This window comes from Rhipicephalus sanguineus, chromosome 4 (genome assembly GCF_013339695.2).
Source record: "Rhipicephalus sanguineus isolate Rsan-2018 chromosome 4, BIME_Rsan_1.4, whole genome shotgun sequence".
Classification (NCBI taxonomy): domain Eukaryota; kingdom Metazoa; phylum Arthropoda; class Arachnida; order Ixodida; family Ixodidae; genus Rhipicephalus; species Rhipicephalus sanguineus.
The window spans coordinates 185948155-185961895 of NC_051179.1; the positions used below are offsets into that span (position 1 = coordinate 185948155).

General features: G+C 45.9%; 1 long non-coding RNA gene across 1 annotated transcript in view; it reads left to right on the top strand.

The window, feature by feature from the left end:
• LOC125758158 (uncharacterized) overlaps positions 1-11813 on the top strand; it is a 55774-nt gene extending 43961 nt beyond the window's left edge. Inside the window, exon 3 of the long non-coding RNA XR_007415914.1 lies at positions 11426-11813. This is a non-coding gene — a long non-coding RNA (uncharacterized LOC125758158). The remainder of the gene's footprint in view (positions 1-11425) is intronic.
• Positions 11814-13741: the final 1928 nt, after the last annotated feature.

Sequence of the window (13741 nt, forward strand, 5' to 3'; positions counted from 1 at the left end):
TAAGCCCATCATCCATTTCCTCAGGGTCTCAATAAAGTTCTTCCCCCTTCTCTCTGTCTCTCTTTCTCACGTCAATGTATGTTATATTGCATGGTGAGAGAGTTAAATAGCGACCGGGCGTCACACAATGCGAATTACGTAACTGGTGAGCCATGTAAAGCTTCCAGCCCACTACAAAGAGCTGAGCCACAATTCTTCATCGTCATCAGTCGTCACGTAAGCATTTCCATTTCACAGAAATTATGATGATTTATAGCGTAGTGGATTCCTCGCAAGTGCACTTGCATTGGTTGCCAAGGAAGCCCATAAGCCCATCATCCATTTCCTCAGGGTCTCAATAAAGTTCTTCCCCCTTTCTCTGTCTCTCTTTCTCACGTCAATGTATGTTATATTGCATGGTGGGAGAGTTAAATAGCGACCGGGCGTCACACAATGCGAATTACGTAACTGGTGAGCCGTTTAAACCTTCCAGCCCATTACAAAGAGCTGAGCCACATTTCTTCATCGTCATCAGTCGTCACGTAAGCATTTCCATTTCACAGAAATTATGATGATTTATAGCGTAGTGGGATTCCTCGCAAGTGCACTTGCATTGGTTGCCAAGGAAGCCCATAAGCCCATCATCCATTTCCTCAGGGTCTCAATAAAGTTCTTCCCCCTTCTCTCTGTCTCTCTTTCTCACGTCAATGTATGTTATATTGCATGGTGGAGAGAGTTAAATAGCGACCGGGCGTCACACAATGCGAATTACGTAACTGGTGAGCCATGTTAAACCTTCCAGCCCATTACAAAGAGCTGAGCCACAATTCTTCATCGTCATCAGTCGTCACGTAAGCATTTCCATTTCACAGAAATTATGATGATTTATAGCGTAGTGGGTTCCTCGCAAGTGCACTTGCATTGGTTGCCAAGGAAGCCCATAAGCCCATCATCCATTTCCTCAGGGTCTCAATAAAGTTCTTCCCCCTTCTCTCTGTCTCTCTTTCTCACGTCAATGTATGTTATATTGCATGGTGAGAGAGTTAAATAGCGACCGGGCGTCACACAATGCGAATTACGTAACTGGTGAGCCATGTAAAGCTTCCAGCCCACTACAAAGAGCTGAGCCACAATTCTTCATCGTCATCAGTCGTCACGTAAGCATTTCCATTTCACAGAAATTATGATGATTTATAGCGTAGTGGATTCCTCGCAAGTGCACTTGCATTGGTTGCCAAGGAAGCCCATAAGCCCATCATCCATTTCCTCAGGGTCTCAATAAAGTTCTTCCCCCTTTCTCTGTCTCTCTTTCTCACGTCAATGTATGTTATATTGCATGGTGGGAGAGTTAAATAGCGACCGGGCGTCACACAATGCGAATTACGTAACTGGTGAGCCATGTAAAGCTTCCAGCCCACTACAAAGAGCTGAGCCACATTCTTCATCGTCATCAGTCGTCACGTAAGCATTTCCATTTCACAGAAATTATGATGATTTATAGCGTAGTGGATTCCTCGCAAGTGCACTTGCATTGGTTGCCAAGGAAGCCCATAAGCCCATCATCCATTCCTCAGGGTCTCAATAAAGTTCTTCCCCCTTCTCTCTGTCTCTCTTTCTCACGTCAATGTATGTTATATTGCATGGTGAGAGAGTTAAATAGCGACCGGGCGTCACACAATGCGAATTACGTAACTGGTGAGCCGTTTAAACCTTCCAACCCATTACAAAGAGCTGAGCCACAATTCTTCATCGTCATCAGTCGTCACGTAAGCATTTCCATTTCACAGAAATTATGATGATTTATAGCGTAGTGGATTCCTCGCAAGTGCACTTGCATTGGTTGCCAAGGAAGCCCATAAGCCCATCATCCATTTCCTCAGGGTCTCAATAAAGTTCTTCCCCTTCTCTCTGTCTCTCTTTCTCACGTCAATGTATGTTATATTGCATGGTGAGAGAGTTAAATAGCGACCGGGCGTCACACAATGCGAATTACGTAACTGGTGAGCCAGTTTAAAGCCTTCCAGCCCACTTACAAAGAGCTGAGCCACAATTCTTCATCGTCATCAGTCGTCACGTAAGCATTTCCATTTCACAGAAATTATGATGATTTATAGCGTAGTGGATTCCTCGCAAGTGCACTTGCATTGGTTGCCAAGGAAGCCCATAAGCCCATCATCCATTTCCTCAGGGTCTCAATAAAGTTCTTCCCCCTTCTCTCTGTCTCTCTTTCTCACGTCAATGTATGTTATATTGCATGGTGAGAGAGTTAAATAGCGACCGGGCGTCACACAATGCGAATTACGTAACTGGTGAGCCGTTTAAACCTTCCAGCCCATTACAAAGAGCTGAGCCACAATTCTTCATCGTCATCAGTCGTCACGTAAGCATTTCCATTTCACAGAAATTATGATGATTTATAGCGTAGTGGATTCCTCGCAAGTGCACTTGCATTGGTTGCCAAGGAAGCCCATAAGCCCATCATCCATTTCCTCAGGGTCTCAATAAAGTTCTTCCCCCTTCTCTCTGTCTCTCTTTCTCACGTCAATGTATGTTATATTGCATGGTGGGAGAGTTAAATAGCGACCGGGCGTCACACAATGCGAATTACGTAACTGGTGAGCCATGTAAAGCTTCCAGCCCACTACAAAGAGCTGAGCCACAATTCTTCATCGTCATCAGTCGTCACGTAAGCATTTCCATTTCACAGAAATTATGATGATTTATAGCGTAGTGGATTCCTCGCAAGTGCACTTGCATTGGTTGCCAAGGAAGCCCATAAGCCCATCATCCATTTCCTCAGGGTCTCAATAAAGTTCTTCCCCCTTTCTCTGTCTCTCTTTCTCACGTCAATGTATGTTATATTGCATGGTGAGAGAGTTAAATAGCGACCGGGCGTCACACAATGCGAATTACGTAACTGGTGAGCCGTTTAAACCTTCCAGCCCATTACAAAGAGCTGAGCCACAATTTCTTCATCGTCATCAGTCGTCACGTAAGCATTTCCATTTCACAGAAATTATGATGATTTATAGCGTAGTGGATTCCTCGCAAGTGCACTTGCATTGGTTGCCAAGGAAGCCCATAAGCCCATCATCCATTTCCTCAGGGTCTCAATAAAGTTCTTCCCCCTTCTCTCTGTCTCTCTTTCTCACGTCAATGTATGTTATATTGCATGGTGGGAGAGTTAAATAGCGACCGGGCGTCACACAATGCGAATTACGTAACTGGTGAGCCGTTTAAACCTTCCAGCCCATTACAAAGAGCTGAGCCACAATTCTTCATCGTCATCAGTCGTCACGTAAGCATTTCCATTTCACAGAAATTATGATGATTTATAGCGTAGTGGATTCCTCGCAAGTGCACTTGCATTGGTTGCCAAGGAAGCCCATAAGCCCATCATCCATTTCCTCAGGGTCTCAATAAAGTTCTTCCCCCTTCTCTCTGTCTCTCTTTCTCACGTCAATGTATGTTATATTGCATGGTGGGAGAGTTAAATAGCGACCGGGCGTCACACAATGCGAATTACGTAACTGGTGAGCCGTTTAAACCTTCCAACCCATTACAAAGGGCTGAGCTCGCTTCTGCGCACAATGACGAATAATCGCGTTGTAGGTGCTTCCCAATTTCACAAATATTGTGATTTATGGAGTAGTGGGTACCTTGCTAGTGTACTTGTATTAGTAGCCCCAAGAGAGTTTACAACGGGCTCTAGAAATGCCGCTCTTCCAGCTTTTGCTGTGACTGTGCTGCGGTTTCCGCGCATGGCCTGGCATTTTTCACCTATTCCCTTTTTAATATTTTTATGGCCTCCTGTATAGCCGATCCTCGTGTTTAGCTGATCGATAGAATACCTTTTCCGAGTTGTGAAAAGCGCCGCTGTGCTGTTGGAGTGCGTTTTCAAGATCTCCATCAGCCTTGGCCGTCCGCTAGCCTCTATTAAAGGGATCGACAACTGGCCAGAACGGGTGATTAGATCCTAATAGAAATGAAAAGGCCGTGAATTATAGTGACAGATTCCAGCATACTTTTCGTGATTTGAGTACGACTTATATTTTTAAATCGCGTTTAAAAGTAACGAAAACCGGCATGTCGCGCAGCCTAGCGCGAGCGGCATGAACTAGACGTATGCAGTTATAAGCACTTTGTTGTACGTAGTCCAATGCTTTTACACGCACCAAAACGAGGGCTGAAATTTTGAATATGTATGTTATTGTCAAATCCCTTTTGTTTCTAAGGTAAAAGCAGTAAAGCATGAGATGCGGCGCTGCTTTCATGGCTTCCAGTGAAACAGAGGCTGCGGCGCATGCGCGCGGCGTCGGGCGGCGTTTCCCGCGTAGTTGCTGAAGACGAGAGCAGACGAGAGCAGACTCTCGTCTGCTCTCGTCGTATCGGACTTTTGAAGAGTAGCAAGCGAGTTTGCGCTGCTGCTCGCAAAATGCCATCGACTTACTGTTCTGTGGAGGATTGCTACCACTTCATGAACAGCACTGCTGGTGTATCCTACCGCTTGTTTCGTTTTCGAAGGCTTAGCTTCGCTTGGCTTGACTAAAATGTGATAAAGCGACCCGTGTACGGCCAAAGTAATTCTATAAAAAGCCCCAGAAAAACGCTATAACTATTGTAAAGTAATTTAATACGCTAGAAAGCAGTAGTCGCGGCACCGCAGGCTTTGCAAACGTAACATTGCCTTTTTATACTTAGGGCATAACTTGTCACCACTGCTGGCGTATAATCGCTATCGCGCTCACCTCTCATTGTTTGCAGCATGTGATATTAAGACTGCATAATCGCTACATATAGAAAAACTCTGATTACAAATGTTTTACGGCGTTCTCTGCGTTACCACTCCGTGATTAGAAGCTCTGACCGATAAGCTTCCCGTTGCACTCAAGAAAACGGGTACCACAAAAGTTGGTTGTCGGTCCCTTTAATGAGCTGTTGCCGATTCTCGCGCATTTAGTAACGAGTTATGGTAAAGATTCCCGCTACATTTCGTCATCGTCACCAAGACGCCAAAGACTTTTTAATTTTAGTTTCAGGACAATGACAGTATCTCAGCAGTAACGGGCACGAAAACGCGCTACGTCTTTGTTTTACTCTAGTTAACAGTACTTTGTAGGAAAGCTCCAAGTATTCGTTTCATCCCTCCCATTTTAATTCACTGAAGAAGCCGTGAAGTAGCAATCAGCACGCCAAGTGGTGTACATATTTTAAGGTACTATATATAAATTCCGGGCAGCCTTTTCTGATATGTACAGACTTCCGGCACTTTTATTTCGAGATAGAAAAAAAGGCAGCACTATTTTCTTTCATCGGAGCACCACATTCACAAGTGCGACGGGATGAACGAGCGTAAGTGCAAAAGAGTCATGAACATAACCAAAGCATGGTCGGCAGATATGAGACCCCGCTTTGTCCGTGCTGGCATAGGCGTCCGCAGGGTTCCCCTTCAGGGGGGGGGGAGGTTCGTCGCGGTGCCACCCCTCCCTATTAACTTATTATTCTTCATATTCATTAATGACATTACAAATGAAATTCATTCCCCTGTTCAAATTCTTACTCGACTATAATCTCCAAAATATTCTTTCCTGGTGTGATCGGTGGAGCATGGAGTTAAATGTCAGTAAAACAGTGTACATGTCACTAACTAAAAAGAAATCTAAAAAACTTTCTTTTGGGTACAAACTGGGTTCCGAAAGGCTTGCAGAAGCGCATGAGTACAAGTACCTGGGAATTACAATAACTAACAAGCTTAGTTGGAATACGCACATTACCAACATATGCAACTCTTCGTTCAGAAAACTTTGCTTTCTCAGACATAAGCTAAAAGATACACCCTCTAGCACTAGGTTAACGGCTTATACATCACTAATTCGGCCTAAACTCGAATATGCCAGCATTGTCTGGGATCCGTACACAAAAACCAGTATCGATTCACTGGAAATGATTCAGCGTAAAGCTGTCAGGTTCATCTATTCTAAATTCGTAATAGTGACTCTCCCTCTACTTTAATGACGCAGAATGGTAATCAAACACTACAGTTACGCAGAAAAATACAGAGACTAAAATTTCTGTTTTTGCGGAAAAATCAACTCTTAGCCATAAACCCAAGTCCTTACATAATGTTACTTACTGCCCGAACAACACGGCATCCTCACGCTGACTCTTTGACACCATACCGGACACGCACGAATCTTTTCAAATATCCCTTCTTCCCGCGAATTATCACCGACTGGAACAACCTACCATTTTCCCCCTTACATAACGCCGATTTCTTAGAACAGGTCACTATTTGAACTTCTGACCGTGATGTACCATTTTTTTATACCTTCATTATCTGTTATTTTCTGTTTCCCTGGTCCTTAGTGTAAAAAGCCAATGTCACTTGCCTTATTTTGTGCCTCTGTGTCCAGCTATGTAATATGTATGACGTGCTTTTGCAACACGGTCTTATTTCGAGTGAGTGAAAATTTTCGTTTGATTATGCTTCTACTTTTATTGCTTCAATTTAGAGTGCCACTTCTAAAGAAATTATGCGGTTTTTGCCTTATTTTATACTGCAGTTTCTTTTTTACATTTATCAGTGTTAATTTCTATTGAGTATGCGATTGTTCTGCCTTTATTCGCTCTGCCTTCTCGTGTACTTTTGCCCCTCCTGCTTGGGCCCCTGTTTGGGCCTGCAGTATTTTGTAAATAAATAAATAAATAAATAAATAGACAATGTATGGGGTAGACTCTTCGCCCCCCTCTTCTTAGGTGACTGGGGGGGGGGGGGGGTCGCTCCCCTGCCCCTCCTCTGCGCACGCCTGTGCGTGCTGGAGTCGAAAAGTTCACAAAACCATCAAACTTAATTGTCAGGTGATCTATTGAAGTATCGTTGAGTTTAATCTCATAGAGCACAAGTGTTCCGCACGTATGTACGCCAGGCTTGGCCATTAAAAAGGTGTGTATTGTTTCAAGAGCAGCTGCACTGTAGTCATGGATATTCATAAAGTTGTACGCCTGATAGTACCTGATTGAGTCGAGGTAAGTGCGATGAGCGCCATATACTGTGCAGCGAACCACATATGTTTTGGGACTTGCAATCAGGCAGTTCATCTCCAACATCTTTGTGCATCTCATTCCTTGCGAGCTTTTGTCATGCACTTGCTCCAGAGAAGTTTCAAAGTCCAGCTCTTCTCTTCAGGGGCGTAGCCAGAAATTTTTTTCGGGGAGGGGGGGGGGGAGCTCAACTATACTCTATGTATGTTCGTGAGTGCGTTTGTGTGTGTGCGTGTATATAATGCACAAGCAAAATTGAACATTTTCGAGGGGAAATACCCCCTCCCTTGGCTGCGCCCCTGCTTCTCTTGGTGGCAGCGATCCATGAACTGCACTGAATCCTTATAGCTGTCAAATGCACCTTCAACTTCGTGATATTCTCCAAAGACGAAAATCTTGCACAGCTGCAGCAGCTGATGCTGCTGCTGCCGCCTGCTGCCGCCGCCGCCGCCGCCGCCGCCGCCGCCGCCGTCGCCCTCATCGCCTTCATTTGGAAAATTTTCATTTTATTTTGCCCCCGCGCTTGCTCTTTCTCCCTTAGCGCATCTCTTTGCATGCGTTTTTCCTGAGTGTGGCAGAACGCGCGAGTTGCCTGCAACGGAAGAGCTTTGCACTGGCGAGGTGTGCAGCAGCTGCTTCCAGGAGCCCCTTCACAAAATAAAGGTCTGTTGACTGTGTAGCTTTTGGAGGTCATCAATAGTGCCGCCACTCAGGTGAGCCTTCGTCGCGGGTCCGCGTGAGCTTGAAGCAGCATTTATACAACCCTGCTAGCTTCAGTGTCACTCAATGTGAGCTCTTCAATTCCGGCAGAAGGGATCCCTTGTAGCCACTGTTCTGCTCTCCGAGGCCACAGGCAGCACATTGACAAGTCGTCTCCGGAACGCTCTCTCTTTTCCGCTGCTGGGGCGACGAGAGGTAGGAAGGTAGGCTTGGAAAAAACCTTCGAGATCGCACCTTCAACGAGGCTTCATTTTTCACGCTCTGTTTGAGCAACCGTCCCGTTGATAACATGTACGCAGTTTTCGAGGACATCGCCGTCGTGAAAATGATTGTCTCAAACCTTAGAATTTGTCCAGACCTCTTTGTCGGCGCGCAGAAGGGACCTGTTCCGTGTGGAGCGAAGCGCTTCGTCGCTGGGAGCGGAGAAGAAATGCCGGGCCGACTTCTTCATATCCCCGCTCGTGCGCTCAGGAACACAACGCGTTGGCATCGTTCACTTTCCAACCGCAGTCAGCACACCGCGGCTAGAGTACGAGCATCGCAAAACCGAGAATGCAGCTTTTATTGGAACTTAACAGCCTTTGACTTTCACAGTGATTCATTCATTATCTCGTTTGTCCTCTGAGCGTAGTTTCGCGCGCAAACGGAGCTCATCCGCAGTCGAAGCGGCACTCATGTATTGTGAGTGCCCGCAGCATCGAGCGGCCGCTGCTTCGGTTTTGTCTAGCGGCTGATCGCAAGACAAAGCTTGCTGAACCATGACACCTGGCTGCGCATTTGTTGGTGTGGAGCTGCTGATTTGTGATTATGTGACGTACAAGTATTTTTAACAAATTATATCCGAGTTTCAGCACATAACGAACGACGCGTCCGCTAGGCTGACTTGGTCACATTTGGCGCATTGTAACTTGTTAGCAACCAAAATAATGCAACATTTTTTTATGCGGAATAATAGATGACGTCCTTAACTTCAATCAGAGGGATTTAAAAAAAAAATTAAAAATGGCCTTTTTGAGAAAACTGTTTTCAAAGTTCGGCGTTTTTGGTAAGTCACTTACGTTTCAGCCCAATTATTGAGTAAAACTGAGCGCGATAAAACCACGAAAATTATTTTAAGAGAGAGCAAAAGTATCAAAGTTATTATATACGGATTTTTATGATTCTCACTTTAATTTGCTTGCAGCAATAAATTCCTGAAGTACAGGTATTTTGTGCAATTTGCCAAGTTTGTGATTTTTTCTTCAAAAGTGCTTCGACAAGCAAGAGAAATAATAGACTCATAAGATTGTATTTCACTTGTTCTTTAAGGGGAATAAATATTGTGACCAAGAAGTGCACCGTTTTTTCCCTAGGTGCGCTTAAATTTCAGAAATCGCGAAATTGGCGGAAAAGTGTTTTTTGCGGCCAAAATTTGTATATTTTTTTTTCAGGCGAAAAAAAATTTTTTTTCGCAAAACTAACTTCGAAACCATTGTTTTGGGTGTAATGCCTAGACCTACAGTAAATTTCTTCAAAATGGGGAATGGACCGGGACTTAGTGTTCGATCTTATCTGGACACACCCAGCATTCATCCATATCGAAAAATTGCTCTCCGACGCTCTCCTGGCTGTCTCACTGCGTTCCCCGCTTGCCCTGTGAGAATTAACGGCCAGGCTAAAGGGAAGACACGGCGCTCGTCACGTTTCTCTTCGCGTTTCACGATGCTTTGAAGGAGTGCATATCGATTATCAGTGTTTATTATGTACTTGTTGATGCCATATTTGCGCGGGATTCGCCATATGCGATGTCCACATATATGTTAAGAGCTTCAGCTAATGATAATGGGCGTTAGTCGCGGGTACGGAGATGTGCCACTTAACGTCAACGTGAGTGCGTCCACCATCAAACGGTGCTATATCTGCCAACCAACAGTAGACATTGTACAAGCTCTCATATACCAATACACTATAAACAATCAACTACTTCTTTGACGACACGTTTCACTTTCGTGTTATACCGATTACTATGGCGGAGGGATCACTGATCAGCCATTGTTTTTTTGTGTGTGTGTATGTGCGCGAAGCCTGCTTTACTGGCAGTGTATAAACGTGTAGTTTTTTATATTTATTTTCTGATCGCCACCATTGACCCCTACGCCCGTTTAGGCTGCTGCGCTAATCCTTTAATTTAGAGTTTCGGAGCAGGGAGCACGCTCTGACTGCGATGTTTGGCACCTAGGGTTACCAACCGTCCCGGATTTTGCGGGTTGTGCCGACTTTTCATACAGCGTCCTGAGTCCCGCGCCGTCCCTGTCGGGACAGCTATATGTCCCGGATTTGTTCCGGACTGTCCAGTTAGAAACCTTCATGTGATCCAACGCCTGCCCAACAACGTGTGTCACGCTACGGAACACGAAGTTCGAACGAATAGCACGCACGAAGCAATGTTGCGGTGGCTATAGCGGTGGTTATGAGATGTTTTAGCCGCTTTAGATAAACTTCCGCGTGAAGGGCAACAACTTTTACGAGTACATTTTCCAGTAAGAGGAAGTGTTGCGAGCAGCACGAGGCCAGCTGAAGTACCATTTCAAGAGGCCGCAACAGTAAAAAATTGGGGAGGGGCGAAGCATGTAGGGAAGGACGTTTCAGCTCCACTAACGTGAAAGATGTGAAGGGGCGAAACACGCTGTGTACGCCGGTGTTTCCCACAGCAAAATCACTGCTAATGGGCAATGAGATACAGAAGAAAGTATAAACACAGAGTCTCGCAGTCCGCTTTTACTTAACGTGCACGCTGCTAATCTTTATTGTTCAACTACGCACAAGAGAAATCTCCCACCGGCACTACATTGCAGTTGAAGATCCAGTTACTTTATATACGGGGTGGCTGGTGAACGGTTGTGCAGCGCGAGCAATCAGTTTTTTTTTTTTTTTTCAGTCAAGAAACTCGCTAGCAGACGCTGCCTGCGTCGGCGTTGTCCCTCGTGGCCGAGGACGCGTTTTCGTTCCTTGCGAGCTGGTACAGCGTTCATCGCAGAAAGAGCGTTTCCATAGTCAACGCGCGCCGTTCACTCTCTCTCGCCACACGGCGAGCGCTGAGGCGGTGGCGCGCTCTCTTGCGTTCAAGCAAATAGACCGTCCCGACAGCAGACGACGATGCACGCCGACACGCCGAGACCCTCAGGTGCTTCGCCCCTAAAAATAAGAACACCATTTAACGTAAACATGCTTTACAAGAATGTTTCCATCGGTAAACCGGGGGAGGCCGTTTCCAACAGGCGTACACAGTGGGAGACGGCGCTGAATTTAAAGAAAAGCTGTACCTTTCTGTGTGATAACAAGAAAGTGCTAGTATTTTGATCTCATCGCTTGACTCAAATGATACGTTTACTAGGAATGTGCTAGAGCTTTTGAGTTGCACTTGGACAATAACCTCACTAACGTACGTTTCTACTGTTGGTTACTCAGTGCTGTTAGGTTAAGCTACCTGATTCGGCGCCGAGGCTTATGCTCGTTTTTGTTTAAATTTTGTTGCAAAGCCTGATATCAATATTTAAATAATTAAAAAATAAAGCTTATATATTGAAAAACAAAATAGCCGCCATGGCAAGATGTGTGTCCCCCCTTGTGATTTTCCTGGATTTACGCCGCTGGTTATCACGCTTGTTCGGTGCCTTTCTGCACAAACACGATCTCTCCTGCGCAGGTGGGCTATGCGGTGGCGTGTGTCCGGAGCGGTGGCTGACGCAGACGAACAAGCCTGGACACGGGCTCTCGACCACTTGCAGCTATTCACCAGGTGCAACTTGTCGATGGGAAAGTGCTGACCTCGCTTGCAGATTGTTTTCCTTGACCGCCCGCAAGCGTTCCTCGAAAGCACATTTTAATAAACGGCCTGGGCCCACTTCCACCGCAGCAGCACAAACAGCAGAACTCTGTGTTGAGCCCTCAACGAGTCGCAGAAGACTTCCGCGAACAGCGGACCGCCGAAATTTGGAGTCGTAGCGCCCCATAGAAAAGCGCGCTGGGTCCTGGTGTGTCCAATTTAGCACGGCCGCCAGCACAGACGGCTCTGCCGCGATTGTTCTACGCGCCACCGACCCACGCCTTGCGGTCGCTGCAATCATATTCCCTCGCAATGTTAAGTGCTCAATAGCATAATACGTGGCAAGTATATCTTCTTTTGTTATACACTGAGCGTAAACAGCGCGGGAAGCAGCACAGGTAGGATGCAGCGCTATTCGCCACGTATGTCTCCGGCGGTGTTCCTCATAGATCGCCATGTAGCGCCGTTTGCCACATCGCTAAGCTTACTTCTACATGCATACAACACTAAAGCCCCTGTTCAGACCGCTGTGTTATCATAATGCTGAAAAACGACCCTGTTCGCATATCAGCAGTTACTCATCTGAAGAAAACACTGGTGGGACCAGCAATAACTACCTCTGGAAATTGTTAACGCGCAAGCATGCGCACCTTCAAAATTTTCCAACGGGCACGCAGTAAAAGACATTTTATACATGATGATGCAGTGCATCACAGACATCAAGCCAAGGAAAGCTTCACATGATGCTTTCCTTGGCTTGATGCCTGTTAGTTCTAAAAGATATTGTGTCTAACAAAGAAAAACGAGCCCTTAAGATTCTCCTGCTTTCGTTCTTTCATGAGAAGAATCGTTCTTCCAGACTTCAGGCCTTCAGGTAGTATGCGAGAGATTATTGGTCAGCTGGCAGCGCCTACAAAGATCACGTGCTAAGTGACGCCAGCAGGCTGAAAAACAGTGTCCCACACTCGCCGTCATGGCTACGAGAGGCGCACATTAACACTCCCCGGTTTAAATGCACAGATATGCACGATCAAGTGGATGGGAGGATGACCGCTGCCGTAGCTTAATTGGTAGAGCATCAGACGCGTTATTCGAAGGTCGCAGGTTCGGTCCCTCCCGGCGGCAAGTTAGCTTTTCGTCCACTTTTATTTATTTACATTTATTTCACAATTACTACAAATAGCATCCCGTACACTTTATTTGGCTTGATTGTCTGTTAGTACTCATTAATGTTGTCTAACCCAGAAAACGAGCCCTTAAATGCCCCCTACTTATGATGTAATGGTGTTTATGGGCACAGGGGCTATATGTAGACAAAGAGCGCCATAGTGTGTTCTAGATCACCAAAACTGTACAATGAAAAAACTGGAAAGAGGTGAAGCATGTAGGGAAGGGTGTTCCAGTTACACAAACGTGAAACCTGGGGAGGGGCGAAGCATGCAGTGTGTGCCGGTGTTTCCCACAGCACGCTGCTAATGGGCATTGAGAGACACAAGGGCCTGACTGAGGTAATTCGCCACATTGTTTTGAGAGAGGTTTCCTTGATGAGGCACTAGTGGTGTTGTCACTAATCCCGCTAATCGGGTTGGCAATCGCCGGGCGGATTCTAAGGGCTGGCGTCACGGCCCTCCGAAAACGCACCACGAAAGCGCGGACAATTTAGAGTTGGTCCTTTGGTGCGCCAGCGAACGCCGGTTGTGGTCCAAAGACCGAGTCAGAGCCGAGAGTCGATAACATAAACGAAAACGAAATATATTCTCAATTAAGGCAATACAAATAACACAAACACATGCACACCCGGCTGGTACCAGTTACAACTTCACAATATAACTCAGATGGTGTTTACACAACGGCAGCTAAACATACAGATCACACGCTACAAATGCAATTAAATTCATTATAACTATTCAAGGACAGTCAAAGTCTTGAATATACAATGGCGTATCCAGTCCACAAAATTTGGACGGTAATCAAATGCTTCTCTTCAAGGAAACACTCACGCCAGCTCCAGCATTGATCGTCGTAGCTCAACCGTCGTCGTGACTTGTCACGGCTCACACGGTGTCGTCATCGGATTCTTCCAGGTCGACGATCGACGGACCGCACACCATCATAAACACGTCTTCTTTGGCTAACGGAGCCACACTCACCGTAACTTCACCATATAGACGTCAGACTCTGCCCAGGCGGCGCTGC